Here is a 22,972-nt window from a genome sequence, read left to right as displayed (position 1 = left end):
TTAATTAATTAATTAATGCTTTTCCAGGTTAAATTTTGGATTTCCAAGTTTAAAAGTTTTAAAGTCATAATGTACAACAATAATTACCTTTTATTATCAAGAAGAATACTTTTATATAAATAATTTAATGTAATAAGTAAATCATTATTAGAAGTTATACATAAGTATAGATAGATAGATAGACAGATAGAGCCCTCCACTTATATTGGCACCCTTGATAAATATGAGCAAAGGCGGCTGTGAAAATAAATCTGCATTGTTTATCCTTTTGATCCTTCACTCAAAAAAAAAAAAAAAAAAATCACCTAAATCACAAAATTCTAACCTATCATTGAAGTAAAACAATTGAAAGTGGGGAGAAAATAAATGTTTTTTCTCCAATGAATGTTGGCCACAATTATTGGCACCCCTAGAAATTCTTGTGAGTAAAATATCTCTGAAGTATATTCCCATCCATATTTACATTTTTTAGCACACCAGGGTGACTAGGAGCATGAAATTTTCCAGCCATGACTTCCTGTTCCACAGGATTATAAATATGAGGAACACAAAGGCCAAATTCCCTTAATCATCCATCACAAGTAAAAACCTAAAAATATAGTTCTGATGTGCAGAACAAGATTGTTGAGCTTCACAAAATAGAAAGTAGCTGTAAGAAAAGAGTTAAAGTATCGAAAATCCCCATTTCCACCATCAGGGTAATAATTAAGAGGTTCCAAACAACTAAAGATGTTACAAATCTGCCTGGAAGAGGATGTGTCTATATCATCCTAATGTACGGTGAGAAGGAGAGTTTGAGTGGTCAAAGACTCTCCAAGGATCACAGCTGGAGAATTGGAGAGATTAGTTGAGTCTCGGGGTCAGAAACCTGAAAAAATATATATGTCAAACAGCACCTACATCACCACATGTTGTTCGGGAGGGTTTCAAGGAAAATTCTCCTCACTCATCCAAAAACAAACTCCAGCATATTCAGTTATCAGACACGACTGGAACTTCAAATGGCACTGGCTTCTATGGTCAGATGAAACTGAAAAAATAGCTTTTTGGCAGCAAACCCACCAGATGAGTTTAGTACAAACAGGGATAAAAAAAAAAAAAAAGTACCCCATGTCCACGGTTAAATATACTGCTGGATCTTTAATGTTGTGGGTCTGTTTTTCTGCCAGAGGTCCTGATCTTGTTCAGATGCATGGCATCATGGATTCAATCAAATACCAACAGATAAAAAATCTAAACCTGACTGACTCTGTTAGAAATCTTATAATGGGCTGTGGTTGGATCTTCCACCAGGACAACAATCCAAAATAAACATCAAAATAAACGCACAAATGGGTCACTGAGCACAAAATGAATCTTTTACCATGGCTGTCCCAGTCCTCTGACCTGAACCCTACAGAAAATGAGTGGGGTGAACTGAAGAGAAGTACTACTAACATGGAGCTGTGAATCTGAAGGATCTGGAGAGATTCTGTATGAAGAAAATGATCTCTGATCTCTTATCAGGTGTTCTCCAAACTCTTCAGGCATTATAGGAGAAAACTCAGAGCTGTTACCCTGGGAAAAAGAAGTTGCAATAATTGGGTGCCAATAATTGTGGCCAACATGAACTAGAGAAAGCATTTATTTCACAATGAGATTTTCCCCCCACTTTCAATTGTTTTACTTCAATGATTGGTTGGAATTTTCTGAATTTTGTGAATGAAAGATAAAAAGGATAAACAATGTAGATTTATTTTCACAGCCGCCTTTGCTCATATTTACCAAGGGTGCCAATATTAGTGGAGGGCACTGTAGATGAATAGATAGATAGATAGATAGATAGATAGATAGATAGATAGATAGATAGATAGATAAAAAAGTAAATAGAAAATACAAATAATTACAAATAAATAAATATTTATTACAAATAAATGATTTATAAATATAATAATCTAAATTCTTAATTATGAATGTATTTATTTATGTATTTATTTATTAAAACCAAGCTAACTATTTGCAAACAAATATTATTTTCTGGCGTCACTGTTTGACAGTGTTATTCTAGAAGAAAATATTAAATTATGTTTGATCTCATATTCAAATGCCATTTATTAAAATAAATATTATAAAATATTATTCGTTTTCTTTCTGCACTGCAAATTATTTTCTTTTCCAGATTTTCTGAGGAGGCACTGCCTTCCTCACCGCTTCAGTCAAAATGCCCTTATCAGGACCCAGGAATCCCTTTCCACCCATCCCTGCCGTCATGCTCGGAGCAGATTTCATGACAATGACAGCTGGCTCTTTCATGCATGATGACAGACAAGCAGCTAAAATTGAAGACAGCCAATCAGAGCCATAGATTCAATCACATAAACACATATATACAAACACCCCTCCTCCATTTTCTCGACTTTTACCCAGAGCCTCTTATTTTTCTCATTTAAGCCCCTCAGGGTCAACTCACCAACACAGAGCTTTGTCTGAAAATCCTTACAGCCGCTAAACACGAAAATCCGGAGTGTGTATGTATGTGCCTGTGTGTGTGTGTGTGTGTGCTTCCTTGCTGTACAACATCTCTATAGGACATTGTGTAGTCAAGGTCAGCAGCGGTGTAAAGGGACGGTGGACTAATAGATTAATTTACAGAACCAATCCCGAGACGGCCACATCAATATGAAGGCAAAAAATTAATCAATGGCAAATAATCAGCAATCCAGTAGCTTCACCCTGTAGGAAATCATCTCTAAAGAGGATAGAAGATCAAACCTGTTGATGTTTAGTTCATAAGCATGAAGGGACATAAACAGCAGGCCTGCAGGCTCTGAATTTTGTCTCATTCCTAAAGCTACTTAGCTACTTCCAGACATGTTATTGAATCTTAAACGGCAAAAGAAACTATATAGGGAGTAGAGTTGGGTCAATAGACGATGTCATCGTCCATTGCCAATGGCTGAGAGACATCACGATGTTGAGCCGGCATCGTGATTTCTTCCCCCACCCCCTCTTCTGCAATCCGCCGCAACCCAATTCCGTGTTCGGAAAGGAAATTAAGTATACTACGGAACCCCTAAGGGGAATAAATAGCCTACGAGATTGGAGGATAAAAATTTTTTTAAATATTTTCTCTCACAATTATATCGTTGGGTAATTATAATTAAATTGCGGGCATCAGGGAACCGCTACTTCAGTGCAGGCAGGGCACTGAAACCGCTTTCGAATGCATGCTCTTATTTTACTTTCACTTTCGAGATTCGCGATCACACAGACTCTATACTATGGAGCAGCAGTACCATACATTTTACAAGATCAGATGTTTGTCAGTGGTGCTCAGTATCTGCAAATCATTCGCCATTGTCCTATAAGTCATCTCTCCTTACTTTGTGTATGTGGTAAGTGAATTTTCATGTACTGTAATGTAACAGGCTGCTACTGTAGCAAGCGGCTATGTCCCTTTAGTGGCTCCGTAGAATGCGTTATTTGTTTTTCCGTGCGTTTCTGCATACGAATTCACGTTTCGGGCACACCCCTAACCCCGCCCCTCGATGTCATCGTCCATCACAATGTTTCACTGTAGACATCGTCCGATGCCAATTTGGTAGATATCGCCCAACCCTAATAGGGAATTACGAATGCAGCCTCAATTGTGTAATGCAAAAAATTGGCATAAAAATGTATAATTTAAATTTATTAATTAAATTTATTTATTAATTATATTATATTATATTATATTATATTATATTATATTATATTATATTATATTATATTATATTATATTATATTATATTATATTATATTATATTAATTTAGTTAAAATATAAGTGTTTGCTTAAGTAATTACAATACATTACTAAGGAATTTACATTTCTAGGAATTTATAGGAAAACCATAAACTGAGCTTCCGCTCTGAGCCTGATGACCTTATCTAGACCATGTAAACACATGGTAAACACAGATGCTATACATTAACACCACATATGGCACACAGACAGTACATGCTGTGCTCATTAGCGATGACCCACCTACACTGCATGCACTGACAGAGACAACTTTAAAGAAGATCATACATCTTGTTAGAAGGTGTGAACTTCTTAATGAGTTTACTTTCTCATATAACCTTTCTTAAGAGTAAACAAAGTTCACATGGTTTGTTCCTGGTACACACAGTCTACTGCAATGGCTGTTAATGAATTATTTATAAAATGGTAGGTACAGTTCATGCAAAACTATAATGTCTTACAAATACTGTACTTGTAGTTAAAACTGTCCAGCGGTATACTGACTGAGCAACATTATCCCACAAATCCATTTTCATTTGTAGGCTCAAGAATTGGATTATAATCCAATAAACTCTCCAAAGGTCAATAGACGGCCAATATGGGATGAAATAATAATGCATCCTCCAGAAAGGAGGTCAGTAGGACTTTCTGGACAGATTTGTGTTAAATAATAGATGAATAAATGAATGAATAAAAGCTTTCACATTAAACTGAGCTGATGAGCTCAGGAATCTTATTGGCTGGGAGGTGCCAGGGAGAAACATCATTGGCTGTGGTGCTATGATGCGTGTTGCCAGTGGTTGGAGGACAGAGCTGACTTTATTATACTGAACAAATAATCATAAATTGACACTGGAGTGGAAACAAAGACAGAGTACAGCGTAATTAATGTATAGCCCAGCTATAGAAAGCCACAGTGAGATATTAACTTGGAATCGAATCACAAATCCTAACCATTACGTCAAAAACATTAAATATCTTTGTAAGAGAACGAAATCCACCATCATTTCTTTGACATTTCTTTGCTACTGTATAATCACAGATTCTAGCTATTTTTATGATTATAGCTAAATGATGGTTAGATTTGGATTCTTTACCATTTTATGTCCAGCAAACATCAACAGGATGTGCTAAGCTGTGCCTGAGGAGAATAAGCTGACAGTCCCTGGTGAATTAGTTTGGGTGTGACACTCAGGAGGCTGAAAAATCCCTGAGTCATCATAATCACTGCACTAATTACAAGACAAAAATTATCACTACAAACATCAAATCATCATGCTAAGTGAACTGCTTTTGAGCAACAATCCCTTTTACATCATTTTTAAAGCCAGTTTGAGTGGAAACCGACAAAATATGTTTTTTGGTCAGCGTCTTTGGTCTAGCCTTGTGGGCAGTGCGCCGACATACAGCGTCGTTGCGCTAAGAGCGTCCCGAGTTCGAATCCTGGCTCGAGGACCTTTCCCGATCCCACCCCCCACCTCCCCCTTCCCACTTCACTTCCTGTCATCTCTAAACTGTCCTATCATCATCAAGTTAAAAAAAAAAAAAAACACAGAAAAAAAAAAAAGATTTTTGTAATAGTTTCCATATAAAATTTGTGGGTAAATTTTGGGTAAATGCATAATAAAATGTATAACAAACTATCAAGACTACTATATATGACCAAACATCTAAATATCATTAAAACTAAATTTTAGAAACAAAGCTGCCACATTTTCAGAGAATCTATCTTGAATAACTCATTTTAAGAAATCTTATTCTTATTGAAGCATCTTATGCATTGTTGTAAGAATAACTCTCACTAAATGAATTCGTTATTTTTATATCCACAATTTTGCTATTTACAAGTTGAAAACTCAAATATAGAGAGAAGGAGGGACATAAAGAGAGCAAGAGAGAGAGAGAGAGAGAGAGAGACTGAGACTCCCCACTTTTTTGATAGAAACCAATCACAATTCAATATGCAAATTTTACATTGACATTATCTCTAGCAGTTCGATATTAAATGCCATTCAGTCAGTGAGCGATTTCACTACTTTAAAATGTCTTAGAAAACTACAGAATATATAATATTCTTGCAATAGCTTGCAAGAAATACAATTATTCAAATTAATAACTAATACAAGATATAAACAAGCCCCATTCAACAGAAATGAGTGTTGGGTTTAAAAAAGCCCCAGGCATTCAACTGAACATGAGTAAAAATGCATGTTAACAAACCTCACAGCTGAGCGCCACTGAGAGTGTGATGTGGGTGGAAAAGTGAAGTCACCTCTTTCTCTCCTTTTCTCTCCGGTGGGCGAAGGAGAAAAAAGTGGCAAAGCACTTGTTGATTTTTCAAGCATTGTCACAAGATCGACAGTTCAAGACATTTAGATTCCGACATCCAACATTCAGATCCCTAACGTACCTCTGTGCCCGTCGCCTGCAAAATCAACAACATGCTAGGAGGAATTCTTGGGCCGCCCATCCTTGGTTTAGAAATGCTTGAGGAAAGAAGTGATAAGCAATTTTGGTAACATTTATTTTACTTTGAAAGTTTCACAACTATTCAAACTTCTATTTGAGTCCAAATCCTCCCACACAATAAGCCTCCAGCATTCCTGAAACTAACCCTAAAGTTATCCACTATCTATTTGGGGCATATTATATCATAATCGCCCACATGTACCGCACTGGAATGACAGCGCAGCTCTCAGCTTTTGCTTAGCCAACACAAGGGCGCACTGCGATATTTATGCCATCCTTTAATAACTGAAACAAAAAACCTGGCACTGAGGGCCATTTAGACTTATAGATGCCCTAAATGATGTACATGGGGTTTGGTAAATAACATTTTGGCAAATGATATCTTAAAACAAATGTGCAATGATGACTCATAAGATAATACAGCTGTGTTATTCCAGAAGATTAATTTTTTCCTTTCTCTTTCATGCACACACACACATTGCTAAACTGAGCGCTGACTTAAGCTACTTACAAAGAATCTTATATGGGTCCTTTAATGTTAAATGTTGGGTAAATTCCTTAATTCATAAAGGCAAACAAGACATTTAAAGGGATAGTTCACCGAAAAATAAAAATTACCCCATGATTTACTCGCCCTCAAGCCATCCTAGGTGTATGATTTTCGTCTTTCAGACTAATACAGTCAAAGTTATATTAAAAAATGTCCTGGCTCTTCCAAGCTTTATAATGGTAGTGAATGGGTGTTGATATTTAAAGTGCATCCATCCATCATAAAAAGTACTCTGCATGGCTCCGGAGGGTTAATAATAGCCTTCTGAAGCAAATCGATTCGCTTCAGAAGCTCTTTATTCACCCCTCGGAGCACTTTTTATGATGGATGAATGCACTTTATTGGGCAAAATCTCAACACCCATTCACTGCCATTATAAAACTTGGAAGAACCAGGACATTTTTATTATAACTCAGATTGTATTCGTCAGAAAGAAGAAAGTCATATACAACTAGGATGGCTCGAGAGTGAGTAAATTATGGAGCAATTTTAATTTTTCGGTGAACTATCACTGCAACACGCCTCTCTTATTTGTATAGTTACATTTTTATCTCATGCTTTTAGTAAAACAGAAGATAAAGTCTGCATAGAAAGTTCAAAAGAATAGCATTTCTTTACATATAAATTTATTGTAACATTATAAATGTCATTACTGTCATGACAGTAATGATGATGAAAGATTTTTACTAACTTCAATGACTCCAACGACCTACTAAACTGCTAAACCTGAATTTTGACAATATTTAGTAGTACACCAGCATACAGAAGGCCTCAAAGCTAACAGACAAACTAAAAGCCACAACAGTCCAATTTTGGTCAGAGGCTTCAGTTTTGCCTTCAAGTTTTTATTTTATGCTATATGTAAATGTATACATATACACATACAGGTGCTGGTCATGTAATTAGAATATCATCAAGAAGTTGATTTATTTCACTAATTCCATTCAAAAAGTGAAACTTGTATATTATATTCATTCATTACACACAGACTGATATATTTCAAATGTTTATTTCTTTTAATTTTGATAATTAGAGCTTACAGCTCATGAAAGTCAAAAATCAGTATCTCAAAATATTAGAATATTACTTAAGACCAATACAAAGAAAGGATTTTTAGAAATCTTGGCCAACTGAAAAGTATGAAAATTAAAAGTATGAGCATGTACAGCACTCAATACTTAGTTGGGGCTCCTTTGCCTGAATTACTGCAGCAATGCGGCGTGGCATGGAGTCGATCAGTCTGTGGCACTGCTCAGGTGTTATGAGAGCCCAGGTTGCTCTGATAGTGGCCTTCAGCTCATCTGCATTGTTGGGTCTGGTGTCTCTCATCTTCCTCTTGACAATACCCCATAGATTCTCTATGGGGTTCAGGTCAGCGAGTTTGCTGGCCAATCAAGCACAGTAACACTATGGTCATTGAACCAGCTTTTGGTACCTTTGGCAGTGTGGGCAGGTGCCAAGTCCTGCTGGAAAATTAAATCAGCATCTCCATAAAGCTTGTCAACAGAAGGAAGCATGAAGTGCTCTAAAATTTCCTGGTAGATGGCTGCGTTGACTGTGGACATCAGAAAACACAGTGGACCAACACCAGCAGATGACATGGCAGCCCAAATCATCACTGACTGTGGAAACTTCACACTGGACTTCAAGCAACATGGATTCTGTGCCTCTCCACTCTTCCTTCAGACTCTGGGACCTTGATTTCCAAATGAAATGTAAAATTTACTTTCATCTGAAAAGAGGACTTTGGACCACTGAGCAACAGTCCAGTTCTTTTTCTCCACAGCCCAGGAAAGATGCTTCTGACGTTGTCTCTGGTTCAGAAGTGGCTTGGTAGCCCTTTTCCTGAAGACGTCTGAGCATGGTGACTCTTGATGCACTGACTCCAGCTTCAGTTCTCTCCTTGTGAAGCTCTCCCAAGTGTTTGAATCGGCTTTGCTTGACTGTATTCTCAAGCTTGAGGTCATCCCTGTTGCTTGTGCACCTTTTCCTACCCAAATTCTTCCTTCCAGTCAACTTTGCATTTAATATGCTTTGATACAGCACTCTGTAAACAGCCACACCTTTCAGTAATGACCCTCTGTGACTTACCCTCTTTGTGGAGGGCGTCAATGTTCGTCTTCTGGATCATTACCAAGTCAGTAGTCCTCTCCATTAATGTGGTTTCAAAGAACAAGAGATACCCGAAATTTATACTGTAGGGATGGTCATTTATTGAAACTCAAATGTAAATATTCTAATTTTCTGAGATAATGAATTTGGGATTTTCCTTAGTTGTCAGTTATAATCATCAAAATTAAAAGAAATAAACTTTTGAAATATATCAGTCTGTGTGTAATGAATGAATATAATATACAAGTTTCACTTTTTGAATGGAATTAGTGAAATAAATCAACTTTTTGATGATATTCTAATTATATGACCAGCACCTGTATATGTAACCCACACATTTGTCTATAATGTTCTAATCACTCGTGTATGTCTTTTTAATAATAATTGAATAGCTTAAGGGTTCATATTCATGTTTGGTATGTATGAATTTGAAAATCCTTGCTTGAAATGTTTCTTCCAATCAATTCTTTGTCAAATGTATCATTCTGGTTATAGAAATCATGTCCCAAAATTATACTCTGCAAGAGCGGGAAAGTTCGGACCATGTGACTGACCAGATAACATGCTGATATATGTATTGGGAGGAGAAACAGAGCAACACCCCGAGCTAAGATAATATCTAATTGATCAAGAGACCATTTTGGAATGTGTCCAAAAGCCGAGTTAAAAACTCCATCAAACCATGCTTTTTGGTCATGGCTTTTTAGTCACTGCTTTTAGCCAAGCTTTTTGCCACTAATGTTTGCCCGTGAATTCTTCGAGCGCCGTTCCAGCGTGCTCTGGCCTACATGCCAGCTGCTACTTAACCACGATGAGAAGAAAAAACACCTAGTCTCATTACATCCTTTTATTCTTTAACCTTAGTTTCTTTTCTTTCCGTTGTGAGTTTCGTGTACTAAGTTAAGTTTGCCAACGCCGCATCTCCAAGTCCGACCTCAAGTGCCCGTCTAAAACTTCAACCAGCCCATTGGGATTTCACATTTTCATTCTCTTAAACTCATCCTTTCCTCACTTTCTTTCTTTCTGCAACTTGTGTGAATGCGTGTGTTCATGTGTTTAGTTTACATGTCTTAGAGTTATCCAATGAAGTCTTATTTATATTGAAAAGAGAAGTATCTTGTGATTTGTGCTTACAAGTTAATGTCTTAAACTGCCGATCTTGTTACTGTGCTATTTAATAGTGTTTTCACTATATTTGTGATGTGCAGAGTTGATGTTATACGGCTCGTTCAGTGAATTGCTGGCTGACTCAGTGATCAGCCGTAAAACAATGATTCTGTCCAAATTCCCTATAAAATCATAAATGATTCCCTTTGAGCTAAATTGACCTGTTTCCCTTACAGCAGATTTCATTACATCTATTTCTAGTCATTCAAGACTAATCCTCATGGCCCTGACAGAGACGTGGATCAAACCAGAGGACACTGCTACTCCTGCAGCACTCTCCGATAATTTCTCATTTTCCCACACTCCCCGTCTGACTGGAAGAGGTGGAGGTACTGGTCTGCTTATCTCTAATGATTGGAAACTTATTCCTTTACCTTCTCTGGGTTTTAACAGCTCCTTTGAATCACATTCGGTCACTATTGACCACGCTTTAAACCACGCATGTAGTTGTTTATCGACCCCCAGGACCACAAGATAACTTCTTGGACGAATTAGATGTGCTGCTCTCAACCTTTCCTGAGGATGGTACTCCCCTAGTTATGCTTGGAGACTTCAACATCCACCCAGATAAACCTCAGGCTGCAGACTTCCACACTCTTCTTGCCTCTTTTGATCTCAAGAGAGTGTTAACTACGGCTACTCACAAATCAGTCAACCAACTGGACCTTATTTACACACGACACTGTTCCACTGATCATGTGCTGGTTACTCCACTGCACACCTCGGATCACTTCCTCCTCACTCTTAACCTCAACATGGTTCCTGACACAACACATACCCCTCCACATGTCATCTTTCGACGTAACCAACGTTCACTCTCACCCTCCCGGCTATCTGCTATGGTTTCATCTTCGCTTCCTCCCCCTAAACAGTTAGCATCTCTTGATGCTAACAGTGCTACTGATACTTTCTGCTCCACTCTTACATCTTGTTTAGACACTGTCTGCCCCTTGTCTTCCAGGCCAGCCCATACCACCCCTTGGCCCTTGGCTGTCTGATGTTCTCCGCGAACATTGTTCTAGGCTCAGGGCTGCTGAAAGGGTGTGGTGCAAATCAAAAAATCCTACTGACCTTAATTTGTATCAGTCACTCCTCTCTTCCTTCTCTGCTAATGTCTCCACTGCTAAAAGGACAAATTTTGATAACAAAATTAACAATTCGTCTAACTCTCGTTTGCTCTTTAAAACATTTTCCTCGCTCCTTTGTCCTCCTTCTCCCACTCCTTCATCAACTCGAAGAACGTGGCAAAGTTGTCAGCTGTTAATTAATAAAATTAAAACCATCAGCGCACAATTTTCCACACCACAATCTGTCAAGCACATCTTACCAGCAAACATACACTCGTTCACACATGCTTCTCCTCACTCTGTGAGGCAGAGGTCTTCAAACTCATCCTTTCTAATCATCCTACTACTTGTTCGCTCGATCCTATTCCATCTTATCTCCTTCCATTTCTCCTGCAGTTGTACCTGCACTCACTCACATCATTAACACATCCCTTCCAGTGTTGGGTAAGTTACTTTAAAAAAGTAATTAATTACTATTACTAATTACAATCAATATTGTATTTAAATTACTTTACTAATTACTCTGTCTGAAAAGTAACTTGGTTACTCTATAAGTAACTTAATTATTCAAATTGCTAATTAGGCTACATCTTAAAATCCCTATAAACCTTAATAGAAATTAAACTCTGTATTCTTTCAATTTGAGTCAAACAAAGAATAGTTTAGCCTTTTATCTTTAAAACAACTGTAATACTTAAACATTTTTATAAAAAAATGTAACCTCCTTTGGTTAACAAATAGAAATACTCTGAATAACAAAATATCTGATTAACAAAAAAGCTTAAGAAAAGTTAAACAATACATTTCAGTATGGCAAGATGTTCAGGAAAAGCCCAACTAGTAAAATCCATACAGATTTATGTAAAAATAACACAGGTGACTGCATATAATGAGCTCAGATACGGGAAAAACTGTACCTAGCTTTAGTTTCATTAGGATTACATAATCAGAGAATATTAGTTTTCGATTTGAATTAGTTCATTTAAAATTAGACACTTCAAGCTCAGATATGGGAAAGACTGTACCTCGCTTTAGTTTCATACGGATTACATAATCAGAGAATATTCGTTTTTGACTTGAATGCGTTCATTTAAAAGTAGACACACAAGCTTTCTATAGACATATTTCTCATGTCTCTGTGTCAAATATTCGCTGAGTTTGTGATGCGTAGAAAGTTGCTCACAGAGACCTAGACGGCAGAAAGTGCACCCTGTTTGTTTTTTTATTTTGCAAAAGCACAATGTTTTATTGTAATTGTCAGTGTACACAAATAAAAGTAGGCCCTTTTTAGATTCGATTGATTTTAGTCTTTTTTTTTTTTTTTTATATATATATTTTTGGGCTTTTTATGCCTTTATTAGATAGGACAGTAGTAGAGAGCAGACAGGAAAGCATTGGGTGGAGAGAGGGGGCGGGATCGGCTAAGGACCTCGAGACAGGAATCGAACTTGGGTCGCCGTGAGCACAGTTGCGCTATATGTCGGCGCACTAACCACGAGGCTATTGGCGCCGACAGATTGATTTTAGTCTTATCAGTATCGGAGTATTTAAGGTTTCTCTGTGAATCAGGAAAAACTGAAAGTGAATGCTCTGGTGCGCAGAGGGTTAAAGACGCTGCATTCAATTGTATCTTTAAATGGTAAATTTAGATTTCAAATTCAATGTTGATTTTAGAACTGTTGAAATTATTTACTGTATGTAACAAGTACTTTATAAGTAACTGTAATTAAATGACCTAAAAATGAGCAGTAATCCCTTACTTTACTTTTTCAGTGGATAAGCAATTTAATTACAGTAATGCGTTACTTAGTAACGCGTTACACCCAACACTGATCCCTTCACACTGGTGTCTTTCCCTCAGCATTTAGACAGGCTCGTATAACCCCACTACTTAAGAAACCCACCATTAACCCATCTCTTTTAGAGAACTACAGACCAGTTTCCCTTCTTCCTTTCATTGCAAAAACACTTGAATGAGCTGTGTTCAACCAAGTCTCTGCCTTTCTCACACAGAACAACCTCCTCGACAGCAACCAGTCTGGTTTCAGAAGTGGACATTCAACCGAGACTGCCTTACTCTCAGTTGTTGAAGCCCAAAGAATGGCAAGAGCTGATTAAATATCTTCAATACTTATCTTGCTGGATCTGTCCGCTGCTTTTGACATGGTTAACCACTGGTCAACCCTATCAGCAAAGGGCATCTCAGGAACTGCACTCCAGTGGTTTGAGTCTTACCTCTCAGATAGGTCCTTCAAGGTATCTTGGAGAGGTGAGGTGTCCAAGTCACAACATCTAACTACTGGGGTGCCTCAGGGCTCAGTTCTTGGACCACTTCTCTTCTCTGTCTACAAGGCATCACTAGGTTCTGTCATTCAGAAACATGGCTTTTCATATCACTGCTATGCTGATGACACTCAACTCTACCTCTCATTCCATCCTGATGATCTGACGATAGCTGCTCACATCTCAGCTTGTCTAACAGACATTTCTTGCTGGATGAAGGACCATCACCTTCAACTCAACCTTGCCAAGACATTTCATTCTCGTTTCATCACAATTTCACCATCCAGTTAGGCACATCAACCATAACTCCTTCAAAAACAACCTGAAACCTTCGAGTGATGATCAGCTGACTTTCTCAGACCACATTGCTAAAACTGCCCCGGACCTGCAGATTTGCTTTATTCAATATCAAGAAGATCAGGCCCTTTCATTCGGAACATGCTTCACAACTCCTTGTTCAAGCTCTTGTTCTGTCCAGGCTGGACTATTGCAATGCTCTCTTGGCAGGTCTTCCAGCCAGTTCTGTCAAACCTTTACAATTAATCCAGAATGCAGCAGCAAGATTAATTTTTAATGAGCTGAAAAGAATGCACGTCACACCTCTGTTTATCAATTTGCACTGGCTACCAATAGCTGCTCGCATAAAACTCAAGGCATTAATGTTTGTCCACAAAACCACCACTGGCTCTGCACCCCTTTACCTAAATTCATTACTTCAGATTTATGTGCCCTCTAGAAGCCTGCATTCTGCAAGTGAATGTCGCTTTATTGTGCCATCCCAAAGAGGCACAAAATCACTTTCACAGACTTTTAAGTTAAATGTTCCTTCTGGTGGAATGACCTGCCCAACTCAATCAGAGCAGCTGAGTCCTTAGCCATTTTCAAGAATCGGCTAAAAACACATCTCTTCCATCTTTATTTGACCCTCTAACTCTAGCACTCTCTATTAAAAAACTATTCTTTAAAAAAAAAAAAAAAAACACATTGTCCTCATTTGTAAGTCACTTTGGATAAAAACGTCTGCTAAATGACTAAACGTAAATATATATTTAATTACAGTTATTTATAAAGTACTTGCGTTACATACAGTAAATCATTAAAAAAGATCAAATTGAATGCAGCGTCCTTAACCCTGATCCTGATTCACAGAGAAACCTTAAATACTCAGATACAGATAAGACTAAAATCAATCAAATCTAAAAAGGGCCTACTTTTATTTGTGTACACTGACAATAACAACAAAACATTATGCTTTTGCAAAATAAACAAAACAAACAGGGTGCACTTTCTGCCATCTAGGTCTCTGTGAGCAACTTTCTACGCATCACGAACTCAGCAAATATTTGACACAGAGACATGAGAAATATGTTTATAGAAAGCTTGTGTGTCTACTTTTAAATGAACGAATTCAAATCGAAAACGAATATTCGATTATATAATCCATATGAAACTAAAGCGAGGTAGGCTACAGTCTTTCCTATATATGAAGCTTGAAGTACTTTTAAATGAAAGAATTCAAATCGAAAACGAATATTCTCTGACTATGTAATCCGTATGAAACTAAAGTGAGGTACAGTCTTTCCCGTATCTAATCTCATTGCAGTCACCTGCGCGTAAACACCCTCATCTAGATACAAAAAACAGATAAAAAAAAAAAGAGATTAGTCTAAATTGCATTGTTTTTGAAAGAAGTCCTGCTATGAGGAATTGACCTCAGAAGAACAGCGCGATCTGACACGGCTTTATTCAGCAGAGAAGATAATTTATGTAATTTATTCTTACCTTACCTACATTAGTTAACATGTTATTTTTACATAAACCTGTACAGATTTTATTAGTTGGGCTTTTCCTGAACATCTTGCCAAACTGAAATGTATTGTTTAACTTTTCTTAAGCTTTTTTGTTATTCAGAGTATTTCTATTTGTTAACCAAAGAAGGTTACATTTAAAAAAAAAATAATAATAAAGTTTGAGTATTACAGTTGTTTTAAAGCTAAAAGGCTAAACTATCCTATGTTTGACTCCCATTGAAAGAATAAAGAGTTTAATTTCTATTAAGGTTTATAGGGATTTTAAGATGTACGGCCTAATTAGCGATTTGAATAATTAAGTTACTTATTGAGTAACTAAGTACTTTTCAGACAGAGTAATTAGTAATTTAAATACAATATTGATGATGTACTTAGTAATAGTAATTAATTACTTTTTGAAAGTAACTTACCCAACACTGTATATATATATATATACACATACATGTGTATATTTATACCTGTATATATGTATGTATGTATGTATGTATGTATATATATATATATATATATGTATATATTAGTGTTGTCAATTGATTAAAAAATTTAAATCACGTTAATCACAATCATGATTAATCAACGAATTTAAAATACTAGGATTTACCTGTAAACATCTTGAAATAAAGAAATGCATGACAGAACCTTTCACACCTCCGCCAGGTATGACCTTATTATTCTTTTGTTTATATTCAGCAATTATCAGCCTTTATACTGGCAATACAACATTTACCAAGCCACATCGCTTCAATCCCAGTATAAATTTACCCAACTATTATCAAAAGTATTTCTAAATAAATACAACAAAACATTTTCTTGCGACCTCACATGAAGAATTATGACAAAATGCATTATGAAGAAGAATTGGACCTGTTCTGCAGGTGCATTAGAGCTAACATTAGCATCATGCTACATAAGACAATTTATGAGATTAATAATACACTTTTACTCAGAACTCACTTCAAACCACCATCGAGTGTTTGTAATAACTTCCTTTTACGATCACATGTGGAATTTGGTCGTTTATTGTTGTTAAAATATGCTATTTATAGCCTTTTTTTTATTGCTGTACAAATTAGCATTTCAGATGTACACATTCATTTCAAGAAAATCACATACAAACCATATTCTATCGTAATCGTGTGTTTTTTATCTTATATAAATCAATAGTGGCTGTTGTCATGTTTATTTCTGCTGTGTAAAAGCCTTAACATGTATGCTCTGGCTGAAACTCACGTTGTTTGTGATGTTACAACTGCCTCTCCATTCTTAAGTTGCCAGGGATACATTCCAAGTATAATACACATTAGTAAAAGGATCCATTTTTATTTATACACTTTGGGCGGCCACGGTACATTATAAAAGTGGCCCAAAAAAACGCAACCCACGGCTCTGTAATTTTCCCCGCAATTGTATTTTCAAAATAGCCCACTTGTGCGGGAAAACCACGACCCTGGCAACACTGGTTCGCTGTAGCCTTGTCACACAATGATAAACTACATTCCGCGCTGCGATGACGGCATAAGTTGGGGTCAAACTTTATCAAACGATTAATTTGCGTAAAAAAAAATATTAACGCGTTAAAATGTTTAGATTAATCGCATGCGTTAACGTTGACAGCCCCAATATATATATATATATATATATATATATATATATGCGCAGAGGGAGAGCATATCAACACCTGGTGTTTCTCGCTCTGACAGTTGTCTGCTCAGGCTGTGAAACAGGAAAGGTGGGGAAAGACAGAAAAAGAAGGCAAAGTGAGGAAAGTGAGGATGTCAGAAAAGAGTGAGTGATACTTATTGCTCAAAGTCAAAGAATCTTCCACTATCCTCATCTCATTTCTTTATACTGAAAGTCCTTAAATCATACCGAGACAGACAGGTATGTGTTACTCAAAAAGTTACTAAAAATGTATGGAGAAATAATAGTCATGCACTTTAAAGGCAGGGAAGGTGATTTGGTTAAAAAACATTTTTTGCTATGCTGGTTGAAAATCACATCCCCCGTTCATGCAGACATGATACGTCATCAGTGCGTTCCATCACAATATTGCAGACAGGGCAAGAATGGAAGGCGTTATTATTATAATATTATGTGCTTTGTACTGTAATGTTTTCTCACCAGTGAATGACACATGAGGTAATCTGACAGCGCTGCGTTGCAGTCTCTCATCACGTCGCTGGTTAGACACTGGTCTGCCTGTGTGCGCTCATGTGTTTTGGAGGACGTGTGGTTTTGGAGAGTTATTTTCAGGAATGGTGGGATCTCATGCTTTCAAAGATAGCTTGCTCCAAAATTGCCTACCCTACCTTTAAGAGTTCCATCTATTACATGGGGAAAACTAGTACCCACTAGCATAAAATAACAGCAGATCATAGTATATTCTGATCAGCACAATACTGGAAGAAATGTAAATACTTGTCAAGGAAGCGCAGAAACGACATGCTAATGAGAGCTCTACCTCAGGATAGGATAATTGAGCTTATTCGAGTAATTAATTGGCTTGAGCATCCTCTCACACTGGATCAGACTGTGATTTTGTTGCTGTATAATAAAGAGTTCAGGATAAATAACAGCATCAAACTGTGCTCATCAAACTCTTCAGGTGGTTCTGATTAGGTTTTGGTCTGTGAAAATAAAACTCAGTGGTTTGTTAATAGACGTGAGGGAAGCAAAGCTTGAGAGACTGTTCAGGGACGAGAAAATCACATTGATTAGGAGAAAGACTCAAATAATATCTGACTGATTACAAAGCCACTCAGATCTAATCATTACATAGCTATTTCATTTACCAGCTGGACGGACATGCTCATCAGAAAGACACCAAGACACCATTTTACCATAAAAGTACAAATATTTTCTATTTATTTATTTGTAGAGCTTCTCTTTTCTCACCTTTAAACCCAGTGAAATGCAGAACATTTTGAAGTGCATGAACACTGCATGAAACAATTTTTAAATCAGTATTTTTGTCTGGATTCCGGCAACAAAACTTCAGAAATGTATTTGCGAGACTGGTTTTCAGAGAATATATCTTGATTATTTATAACTTAAAATGTACTTATTTATATTTCTAAATTCAATTTGATATCTTTTTGATATGTATATGTAACATAAACCTCACTACATTTTGTTCGTTTAAAAAAAAAATGAAATGGAAAATATGAAAAAATAATAATAATAAAACAAATAATAATAATAATAATAATAATAATAATAATATATATATATATATATATATATATATATATATATATATATATATATATATATATATATATATATATATATATATATATATATATATATATATATATATAACATTTTCCTTTACTAATGTTTAAATATTTGTAACTAGAAATCAGGTTAATTGGGTTATGTTTTGACATGATGGCTGTGAAAAAATGTTACCCTGAACTAACAGATATTGATCTACTATGTGAAAATGGCTCATTATGACTGGCAGCATGCAAAAATAAGGGTTCATAAAGGATGACAACAATTTCCAGAGAGCTGATAAAACACAAAACAAACCAGAGAAGGCAAATCATTATAGCCACAGGGAAAAATCTTTGAAAATGGAGCTATTTACTAAGCAGAGAGAAAACAAGTATTCAGTTGCTATAGCTATTTATTTGCAAGTCTAACAAACTGTTTATGCGTGATGAATTTTTGCACATTTACATATGTTTGATACACATTAGGCAAAAGAACATAAAATTCATCCTTATGATGCAAGTTCTAGGGAACATAACTAGGAAGAATAACCACTGCATCATAATATGGTATCAAACTGAAAATACGGCACAGAGAAATGAAGTCCTTGGCTTGTGTGACAGTAGATAAGAGGTCTGGGCCAGTTATTGTGTGGACAGAACACTAAGCACTGGCACCCACTTAAGACTCCGGCAAACACTGTTCTGGACCACAAAAGAAGAAGAGAGGAGAGAAAGAGGCAGAGGACAGGAGGATACGGGAAGAGAAGTACTAAGAGGATGAATGCGTGTCTGCACGTCTATTTTAAGATGGGTGTCTGAGCAGCTAGGCTCAGGGCTTGGGGCACTGCTGGTGCCTGATCCACATTTCAGTCCTTCATTGTATGAGCAGAATCACATGACGGAGAGAGAAGGGGGGAATGGACTCTTTGTAAACTCAGATAAAGCCGTTTTCTTATCGTGGCTGCTTCTGGTGGTGATTTCATGTGTAGATCTGGGGGATTTCACTTATCCGTCTTATATTGATCTTTAAAGAAGGTATTTTCTTCAAAATAGCTGGAACATCATCATCTTAATGCACGTACACCACAAAATAGAAAAAAACGTAATGTATAAATCAACAGATCGAGAACTAGTGGCACTGTGTGTTGAAACAAACATACTAGTTTATATACTGCATATAAGGGTCCAACTATGGGAACTTTTCAATGGGGTTGATGATTTTTATTAATATAAACATTTTCTTCTTTTTTCTTAAACTATTACAATAAGAAAACAACCATTAACAGCAACTTCTAACAACTAATAATAAATAAAAATTTATATTCACAATACATTACACATAATGGGTTACATTACATATTTTTAAAATGCCTTTTAGATTTTATTGTTTTACGCTGTCCCTACACAGATTTTCAATCTTAAATTATAAAAATCTAACAATAATTGAATTTTTTATAATTACATTTAATTTAATGATTAATTAAAACGAATCTAAACAGAAAAGTGAAGTAAACATAAACCAAACCAAAAACTGTATTTCTAAAAAAAAAGCTACAATTTTGTCAAATTATGAAAAATAATAAATAAATTTTTTTTTTTTAAAGAATTAAAAATTAAAGATTAGTTTCTATTTAAGACAAATAAAACACTAGCAATGAAATTAGCCTATGCAAGACAAAGGTAAGTCATTTTGTTTACAATGTCAACTGTTTAAAACGTAATTTCAGCAATGAATGCTGATGTGCCGGAAATGGCATTTGTACATGATGGTTTATGAAAAATAAAATAAAATAAAATAAAATGATAAATATGATTCTGATAAAATGTTCTTAAAATGTGTTTGTGCAAATTGTTATGAAGATTTTAACAAGTAAATCCTACAAGTTTTATTTTCTTTTTTCAGTTTAAATAAAATAAAACAGATGCCCCACTCTTGGATATTATTAGCTGACCAATTAAAAAGTGTTTAAAGTGATTTCAATTTCTGAAAGTTCCCCTGTTTGAAGAAACATAATCATATTTCAAAACACAACTAGAATTTGTAAGAACAGCTACAAGAAATGACTAATCACTGAATAACAAACATCCAGTGTACATTTCCAGGGTGGATTTTTAGTACGGAAGATTTCTCGCTGTGGAGGACATCTGATGAAATCTAACCTGGCTGCTGGAGGAGTGGAAAGGAGAAGTAGAGAACAGCAACACAGATAATGAACGGAAGAGAGTGACCAGCGTGGGAGAGAGAGAACGACAACAGCGAAGGAAGAGAAGAGCAAAAAAACAGAAAGATCACGAGCGGAGGAGAAGAGGGGCGGTCAAACGCAGCAGAATAAGCTGAGTTAGTAAAACGGTTAGAGAGGGCTGATGGATAGACAGAACGAGGAAGAGAAAGAAAAACAGCACCATGGAAGGTGAAGTCAGAAAGTCAGTTAATGAGCAGGAAAGAATGAAGAGTGTGGGAGAGAAATAATGAGGAGGGGGGGTCTTCAACACTTCATTACATTCTCCATTTTACAGCAATCTGTCTTCCTGAGAAGATCCACCATATTTATTACCTCAAGAGTCATTACCATGACAATAAACCTTACCCGGCAACAGCTAACATAACAAGCTAGCACCTTCTTACACCTAAATCCTAAAATAGCCACAAAACATGAGCGCAACAGAGCAGAATGAAGTGAGAAACCTCCAATGCAGTTGCCCTCCATTAAACTCTGAGGAGAACTGCAGAATTATCAGTGACTGGCGATACATCACATGCAATGACAGCGAACATTTGGATTCATTCTTTCAATGCTTGTTATATGAGCAAGAAAACGATCTGCATCAGCGCTGGAGGTCACTGTACTGTTGGTCACTACTAGTAGGCGGATTTCAAGTGGACTGCCAAACTGGCCTAGCTTTTAAAAATCTGAACACAAAATGAGTCATGTCATTTTATTTCGACAATAAATCAGCTTGTTGCCACTAAAATGATCATTGTGCATAGGAATATCAATTGCAGCAGTGAATAATGCATCATATGAAGAAGATCAATGCATGAATCAAGCTCACTTCAGAATGCCCACGGTTTCCGATGCAGCTTTCCACACTTCATTTTTTATTTATTGCCATATGTGGGCTGAGACAAAACATTTATGACTGTGAAATCACTCACAGTAACATGAAGATCTCCTCCATCTTGCCTACACGGTCTCAAAGGAGACGGATCACGTGAGCTCCACCGTCTTTGCTCCTATTGGTCGTTGCTGCTCATTTGCATAAAATGAAACTTTTTTTTGGAGTTGTTGGACATGCCCACATCCTGTAACTGCCGGTATCCACCTACACTATTGAAATGACTTTCTTTCATGTAAATGATCTCTAGAGTGGCTTTACAATATGGTGGAGAACCAGATAAATCGGTGATGGATCCATCACCCTGCTGAGACCAGCATGAATTTCAAGACTGGCTTGTGCTGGTTAGTGCTGGCTTGCTGGCTGATCTAGCTGGTGGACCAGAGAGATGATAAAACTGCAGATTGAATGAAGTTCTTTCTGGTGAAGCTTGGTTAAGCTAGAGATAATGGCTAGAGGAGTTTAAGGGGACTTGTTCAGATGAAACTGGTGCAAATCTGGCTACGAACCCTTTCCATCTCTATTTTAGCCTGCACTTTCCTGTCTACTCTATCATTGGCTCTCAACGTTCTTGACTCCAAGGCCCCCCAATATCCACAACAATGTTCAAAGGCCCCATGACTGTTCCAGCTATTCATGATTTACTAAATAATGATTTTTAAAATTGTAATGCTTGTTTTGTCTTTATTTTAAATCATTTAAATAAACTCACCCTTAAAAGTTAGCAGAGACCCCCTGGTTGAGCACCACCGACCTATTGGTTAAAAGCCAAAAAAATCATTGAAAACTATGACATATGGCAACTAGCTGAGACTGAAATGTGAAGGAGAACTGAATGTGAAGTCAATCGGTTTTCAAAGAACCCGTCATCACGCATTTGTTACATGCATAATAATTAGCCAAATTCCTTAAAGACACAGCTTCACATCTTAATTGACCGAAATGTTAATATCCCTTCTCAGAACTGAAGCGCCACCATCAAAAATCTCCAAACTTATCAATAACCCATCATAGATTTGTTAGAAGGTATTTACATCACATCATCAGGGTTCTCCCGAGCAGGCGCTGGTGTGCTGCAGTGGCCATATTTAGATTTATTGCCAATCAATACTGGAACAGGTGGATTATATGACATCCCAACACAGTCACTGCAGCTAAAAACAGCAACATCGAGCAGCGTTCAACACACAAACGACTCTAAAACTACTGCTTTTGACTACTTTATTGGTCTGAAACACTAAGGACAGATCGGTGACCAACCAAACACCAAACAGTGACCAATGAGCCAAAGATCCCAAACGGACACTCCATGCATCTGAAAGCAGGCTCAACCCGATCCCTGGTGTGTCTGCTGGTATGCTTCTGGTAGAAAATCAACTCTAATGTCACACAACAACAGTATTAGGGTCTTGACGTT

At 36.7% G+C, this 22,972-nt stretch overlaps 1 protein-coding gene across 2 annotated transcripts in view; it reads right to left on the bottom strand.

Annotated features, from left to right (window-relative positions):
- The window catches only part of prkcz (protein kinase C, zeta), a 126,390-nt gene that overhangs the window by 85,559 nt on the left and 17,859 nt on the right, over positions 1–22,972 (bottom strand). The window lies entirely within an intron of this gene.

This window comes from Onychostoma macrolepis, chromosome 08 (assembly GCF_012432095.1).
Source record: "Onychostoma macrolepis isolate SWU-2019 chromosome 08, ASM1243209v1, whole genome shotgun sequence".
Lineage (NCBI taxonomy): Eukaryota > Metazoa > Chordata > Actinopteri > Cypriniformes > Cyprinidae > Onychostoma > Onychostoma macrolepis.
This window is presented reverse-complemented; position numbering and strand designations above follow the sequence as displayed.